General features: G+C 35.3%; 1 long non-coding RNA gene across 1 annotated transcript; it reads right to left on the reverse strand.

Moving 5' to 3' along the window:
• Positions 1-233: 233 nt before the first annotated feature.
• Positions 234-7,429, reverse strand: LOC115306946. The gene is made up of 3 exons (XR_003915502.1): positions 7,408-7,429; positions 1,973-2,034; positions 234-332 (listed from the first exon to the last, which is right to left on the reverse strand). It is a non-coding gene; the product is annotated as an uncharacterized LOC115306946 (long non-coding RNA).
• Between the last annotated feature and the right edge of the window lie 240 nt (positions 7,430-7,669).

A 7,669-nucleotide genomic window follows, 5' to 3' on the forward strand; every position in this document is an offset into this window, starting at 1 on the left:
TGATTTTTGAATATTGAATCAGCCCTGCAGCCAAGGTATTAATCCCACTTGATCATAGTGAATAATTCTTTTATATGCTGTTGAATTTGATTTGCTAGTATACTAAGTCTTAATACAATGTTTCTTGAACTGAATTATATTTCTTAAGAGCAAAGGTAATTCTGAACTTACCTTCTGAAATACCAACCAGGAGATTTTACACCACCTTTTGATACCTAAACTTTGCAGTGGGATTGCGCCAGGTATTTAGTAACAAAGTTTTTGCTCCGGAAACCTCAAGTACAAATCAACCAGACATTGCAATAACACAGATCAGGATTCAACTTGCTTCTCTGTTCCAAACAAAAGATAAGTTGTTCCTTTTAGACAAATAAACCACATTAAATTTATTATATTACTATATCAACAGCAAATACCATGTTGATGGTCAACAAGAAACATGTAAGTCTTTTATTTAATCTATCCACTTTGCATAGATTCTTAATAATTTTTGAGACCTTTTTTCCCTTCAAAAATTTTCCCTTACATTCTCTTCTAAAAATGTGTGCCCATTCTACTTTAAAGTAGACTCTCTTAAGGGAGTCTGGTGGGTTTTTTATACTAACTCAGATCATCTTTATCACTCAAAGGCTTTCTTCCTTAAGGCTCTGGGTATACTAGGCCTTCATCAGGTCAGGACTCATCAGACTCACCCTTTTATTTCACAAAGTGATTACATCTAAATAGTGAAAACTTTCCAGTAAATCTTTACATAGCTTTTCTGGGCATGTAATACACAGTATGAAATATTACATCATAAATCAAAGCTAACTTTTTTACAGTTTACATTTTGTAAATCACCCTTTGCCTTTATTATCTCACAATTTTCACAACCTAATTAGGCAGTTATTTTTATTATCAAATTTTTACAGATGAGAAAATTAAGGCTCAGAAATTTGCCTGAGGTGAAACAATCAAGATCCATTTCAGGTCCTCTGACTCTAGATATTTCCATTACATCCTAAATTCTCCCCCTTTGTGCTTTCTTTACAAACCTTCAATACTTATCATTAAAAGTCAAGGTTGATCATGGACATTCTCGCATAAACTGTTGTTAATCATGGAAATATACAAGAACAAAAGGAGAGACTGGGATGATGGTAGTGTAGGAGGACCTTAGGCTCACTTTGTCCCATGGATACCACTAGATACATCAATGTAAATATCCCAGAAAATGACCCAAAGACAGGCAGAATGAACTTCACATCTAAAGGTAGAGAAGAGGCCATGTCAAAGAAGGTAAGAAGGGTGGAGATTTGGAGTAAGCTAAAAGAGCTGTGGCCATCTGTGGTGTGGAGGGAGCTGGGGGTGTGAAGAAAGGTGACAAACAGATGCTTACACTGGGGAGTGCCCATAAGAAAGACAAATCCCCATAACATTTGGCTTTGGAAGGGAGGGGGGCTGAATTTCATGGGTTCTTTTAACTAATGGGACTTAAAACTTAGAACTTAAAAAATTAGCAGGCTTGCATCTAGGAGAGCCTGGAGAGTGATAGAAAACTGAGTCCCTACCCTTAAAGAAATAGCATGACAAACAGACCATGGAGATCCAGCCTAGAAGCAGCAGTGAGTAAAACATCTTAGGCACAGGGAAGGGACAGTTATTTGCTTATCTCAGAGCTGTCCCAGCCTAAGACCCCTCCAAGAACAACAACAACAACAACAAAAAAAAAACTGGCAGGTGCCTTTTCCCTCTCCCTAACCTTCAGCTTCAGCATAAACACACAGGCACCTAAGCATGGCACCAAAGCATGGCACCAACACTCACCACCTAACTTACTTACACCAAGGCCCACTTATCCACACTTTAGTAGATCTGCCATTTCCAGTCACACGTGCCTCAGTAATGGTGCTGTGAGTCCCCTCCCTCAGAAGACATGTTTAAATCTCACCAACATTGCATTTCCTGACCTTTGCATTTTGCAGGGCCTCACCTGGTGGCAGGGGTTGGTCACCTCCCTGGGAAGAATCCCACACTTTGTTAAAACTGCACCTCCTAAAAACAAAAAGCAAAAGCAAAAACAAAAACTTCACATCCTGCTCATGCATGCTTTGTGAAGTGGTCTGTCCAGGTTTGGCCCCAGTTTCCACAGTCTAGAGAAAGCAGAGGAACAAGTCAACAACTGGTAAGACAGATAAATGAAAAGTAATAAGCTGAGCAGGTGAGAGGGAAAAAATATATGCAAAATGAGAATAGACTTAGGGAACTAAGCAACTCCATCAAGCATAATAACATTCCCATCATAGAGATCACAGAAGAGGAAGAGAGAGAAATGAGAGCAGAAAATTTATTTGAAGACATAATGGCTGAAAACTTCCCTAATCTGGGGAAAGAAGCACTTATCCAGATGCAGGAGGCACAGAGATTCCCCAACAAAATCAACCCAAAGAGGTCTACACCAAGACACATGGTAATTAAAATGGCAAAAGTAGTGATAAGGAAAAAATTTTTAAAATGCCAAGAGAAATGAAGACAGTTACATACAAGAAAAAAAAAAACCCATAAGGAGCTCAGTAGATTTTTCAGCAGAAACCTTGCAGGCCAGAAGGGAGTGGTGGGATATATTGAAAGTGCTGAAAGGAAAAAAAATGCAGCCAAGAGTGTTCTATCCAGCAAGACTATCATTCAGAGTAGAGGGAGAAAGGGACACCTGGGTGTCTCCGTTGGTTAAGCATCTGGCTGTCGATCTGAGCTCAGATCATGACCTCATAGTTCGTGGGATGGAGCTTCACATCAGGCTTTGCACTAATGGAGTGGAGCCTATTTGGGATTTCCTCTTTCCTCTCTCTGCCCCTGTCTTGCTCATGCTCTCACTCTCAAAATAAATAAAGAAAGAAAGAATAGTAGGAGAGGTAAAGAATTTCTCAAACAAAAACTAAAAGAGTTCATGACCACTAAACCAGCTCTACGAGAAATGTTAAAGGGGACTCTGTGGGTGGAAAAGAAAGACCATGAGTAAGAATAATAAAAGCAGGAAACACAAGAGCAGCACAAATAAGTATATTTGTAAAAATTAGTCAAGGGATTCACAAAATAAAAGCATGTGAAATATGACACCTTATAGCTAAAATGCTGGTGGGCAAGTAAAGAATAGGTTCAAACTTAAGTGACCATCAATTTAATCAGATGGCTCTATACAGAAAATGTTGTATACAAACTGTCTGGCAACTACAAATAAAAATCAGCAATAGATATTCAAAGAATAAAGAGAAAGATATTCAAGTATATCACTAAAGAAATCCAGCAAACCATAAAAGAGAGAAAGAAAGGATCAGAGAAAAACTACAAAAATAATCACAAATAACAAAATGACAATAAATACTTATTTGTCAGTAATAATTTTGTACAATTAAAAGCCATAAGGTGATGAAATAAATTCAAAAACCAAGATACAATTATATACTGCCTACAAGAGACTCATTTCAGATGTAACGACACCTACAGATTAAAAGTGAGCGGATAGAGAAAGATTTATCATCCAAATGGATGTCAAAAGAAAACAAGGATGCAATATTTACATTGGACAAAACAGACTTTGTTTATTTATTTGTTTGCTTGTTTGTTTGTTTTGGAAAAAACAGACTTTAAAACAAAGACTGTAACAAGAGACAGAGGATGGTATATAATGATAATAATAAAGGGGACAATACAACAAGAAGGTATAATAATTGTAAATATTTATACACCCAACACGAAAGCACCCAAATACACAAAGCACTTAATAATGAACATAGAGGAAATAATCAATAATAATACAATAATAGTTGGGGACTTTACACCCCACTTACATCAGTGGACAGGTCACTCGAAGAGAAAATCACAAGAAAACAATGGCTTTAAGTGACACACTGGACCAGATGGATCTAACAGATATATTCAGAACAGCATCCTAAAACACCAGAATAGACATTGTTTTCAAGTGCATATGGAACATTCTTCAGAATAGATCACATGTTAGGCCACAAAACAAGTCTCAACAAACTCAGAGATCAGAGTCATACCATGCATTTTTTTCTGGCCACAATGCTATGAAATTAGAAATCAACCACAAGAAAAAGTGTGAAAAGACCACAAATACATGGAGAATAAATAATGTCACTAAACAATGAAAGGATCAACCAAGAAACCAAAAAGTACCTGGGAACAAGCACAAAAAAATGCACAATGGTCCAAAACTTTGGGATGCAGCAAAAGAGTTCTAAGAGGGAAGTTTATAACAATACAGTTCTACATCAAGAAGCAAGAAAAATATGAAATAAACAACCTAACCTTACTCCTAAAGGAGAAAAGAAAAAGAAAAAACAAAACCAAAGACAAGTAGAAGGAAGGAAATAGTAAATATTAGAGAAGAAGTAAATGACACAGAAATGAAAAAAAAACTATAGAACAGATTAATAAAAATGAAATCAGGTTCTTTAAAAAGATCAACATAATTGAGAAACCTCTAGTCAGACTTACATAAAAAGAAAGAAAGAGAGAAAGAAAAGAAAAGAAGAAAGAGAACTCAAATAAACAAAATAACAAGTAAAAGAGGAGAAATAGCAACTGACATCACAGAAATACAAATGATTTTAAGAAAACAATATGAAAAATTACATGCCAAAGAATTGAATGACCTAGTATATAACTGTTTAGAAGCATGTAACCTCCTAAAACTCAATCAGGAAGAAAAAGAAAATTTGAACAGACTGATCACCAACAAGGAAATTGAATCAATAATCAAAAAACTTCCAACAAATAGAAGTCCAGGACCAAACAGCTTAGTAGGCAAATTCTACCAATCATTTAATAAGAGTTAATAGCTTTTCTTCTCAAACTTTTCCAAGAATAGAAGAGGAAGGATAACTTCCAAATTCATTTTATGAAGCCACCATTAACTTGATACCAAAACTGATAAAGACAACACAAAATCAGAATCAAAGAAAATCAGAAGTCAAGATCTCTGATGAACATAGGTGTAAAGATCCTCAACAAGGAGCACCTGTGGTTGGTTCAGTAGGTTAAGTGTCTGACTTCAGCTCAGGTCATGATCTTGCAGTTTGTGAGTTCAAGCCCTGCATCAGGCTCTGTGCTGACAGTGCAGAGACTGAAGCCTGCTTTGAATTCTGTGTCTCCCTCTCTTGGACTCTCTCTCTCTCTCAAAAATAAATAAACATTTAAAAACTCCTCAACAAAATACTATCAAACTTAATAGAGCAATCCGTTAAAAGAATCATTTACCACCATCAGGTGATATTTATTCCCAGTATCCAAGGGTGTTTCAGTATTCTGAAATCAATCAATGTGATAAATCACATCAATCATTTCAATAGATGCAAAGAAAGCATTTGACAAAGTACAGCATTCATTAATGATAAAAATTCTCAAAAAAGTAGATTTAGAAGGAACATACCTTAGAATAACAAAGTTTTTAAATGAAAAACCCATAGCTAACATCATATTCAATGGGAAAAAAACAGAGCTTTTCCCCTAATTTCAGGAACAAGATAAGGATGGCCAGTCTCATCACTTGTATGCAACATGGTATTAGAAGTAATAGCCACAGTAGTCAGACAAGAAAAAGAAACAAAAGGCATCTCAATTGGTAAGGAAGCAGTAAAACTTTCCCTATTTGCAGACAACATGATTATACAGAAAATCTCAATGACTCCACCAAAAAACTACTAAAACTGATAAATAAATTCAATAAATTTGAGGGATACAAAATCAATGTATAGAAATCTGTTGCATTCCTATACACTAATAATGAAGCAGGAGAAAGAGAAATTAAGGAAATAATTCCATTTACAATTGCACCAAAATAATAAAATTCCTAGGAAGAAACTTAATCAAAGAGGTGTAAGGCCTGTACTCTGAAAACTATAAAACACCAATGAAAGAAATTAAAGATGACACAAAGGAATGGAAAAAAAAATTCCATGCTCATGGATTGAAAGACCAAATACTGTTAAAAATGTTTATACTACATAAAGCAATCTACAGAATCAAGGTAATCCCTGTCAAAATACTAACCACATTTTTCACAGAACTAGAACAAACAATCCTAAAATTTGTATGAAATCACAGAAGATTCCAAATAGCCAAAGCAGTCTTGAAAAAGAAAAACAAAACTAGAGGCATCACAATCCTAGACTTCAAGTAATTTTACAAAGCTGTAGTAAAACAGTATAGTATTTGGCACAAAAATAGACACATAAATCAGTGGAGCAGAATAGGAAGTCCAGAAAGAAACCCACAGGTATATAGTTGACTAATCTTTGACAAAGCAGAAAACAACATCCAATTGGATATTCAACAAATATCACTGGGAAAACTGGATAGCTACATGCAAAAAAAAAAAAAAAAAGAAACTAAACCATTTCTGTATGCTATACAGAAAAATAAATTCAAAATGGATTAAAGACCTAAATGTGAAACATGAAACTATAAAAATCCTAAAGAAAGCATGGGAAATAATTTCTCTGACATTGATTATAAATAATTTTTTCTGCTATGTCTCTTGAGGTAAGGGAAACAAAAGCAAAAATAAAAATCTTCTGCACAGCAAAGGAAACAATCAACAAAACTAAAAGACAATCTAAGGAATGGGAGAAAATATTTGCAAATGATGTATCTGATAAAGGGTTAATATCCAAAATATATAAAGACCTTATACAACTCAACACAAAAAAACAATTAAAAATGGGGAGAGGACATGAATAGACATGTACCCAAAGAAGACATCCAAATAGCCAACAGATACATGAAAGATGCTCAACATCACTCATCATCAAAGAAATTCAAATTAAAACTACAATGAGATATCTCACACCTGTCAGAATGGTTAAAATAAAAAACACGAGAAATAACAAGTGTTAGAGAGGATGTGGAGAAAAAGGAACCCTCATGCATTGTTGAGAAGAATACAAATTGGTGCAGCCTCTGTGAAGACAGTATGGAGGTTCCTCAAAAAGTAAAAAATAGAACTACCCTATGATCCAGTAATAACACTCCTGGGTATTTACCCAAAAAATACAAGAACGCTAATTCAAAAGGATACATACACTCCTATGTTTATAGCAGCATTATTTACAATAGCCAAGATATGGAAGCAGCCCAGTTCTCATTAGTAGATGAATGGAGAAAGAAGATGTGGTATATATATACAATGGAATATTATTTAGCCACAAAAATGAAATCTTACAATTTGGAACAACATGGATGGAACTAGAGAGAATAATGCTAAGTGATATAAGTCAGAGAAAGACATATACCATATGATTTCACTAGTATGTAAAATTTAAGAAACAAAACAAATAATCAAAGGAAAAGAAAGAGAGAGAGACAGAGGCAAACCAAGAAAGAGACTCTCCACCATGTAGAACAAACCGTTGGTACCAGACAGGAAGTGGGTGGGAGGATGGGTGAAGTAGGTGATGGGGATTAACGGATGCACTTGTTGTGATGAGCAGGGTACCGTCTGGGCGTGCGGAACCACTGTACTGTATACCTGAAACTAATGTAACCCTGTATGTTAACCACACTGAAATTAAAACTAAAAAACATAATTTAAAAGAGAACAAAAGGACTGTTTTGAAGCCAGTCCAGAGACAGTTGTGGATGTAAAATCCACAGAGCATTGTCAGCATAG

This window comes from Suricata suricatta, chromosome 11 (assembly GCF_006229205.1).
Source record: "Suricata suricatta isolate VVHF042 chromosome 11, meerkat_22Aug2017_6uvM2_HiC, whole genome shotgun sequence".
NCBI lineage: Eukaryota > Metazoa > Chordata > Mammalia > Carnivora > Herpestidae > Suricata > Suricata suricatta.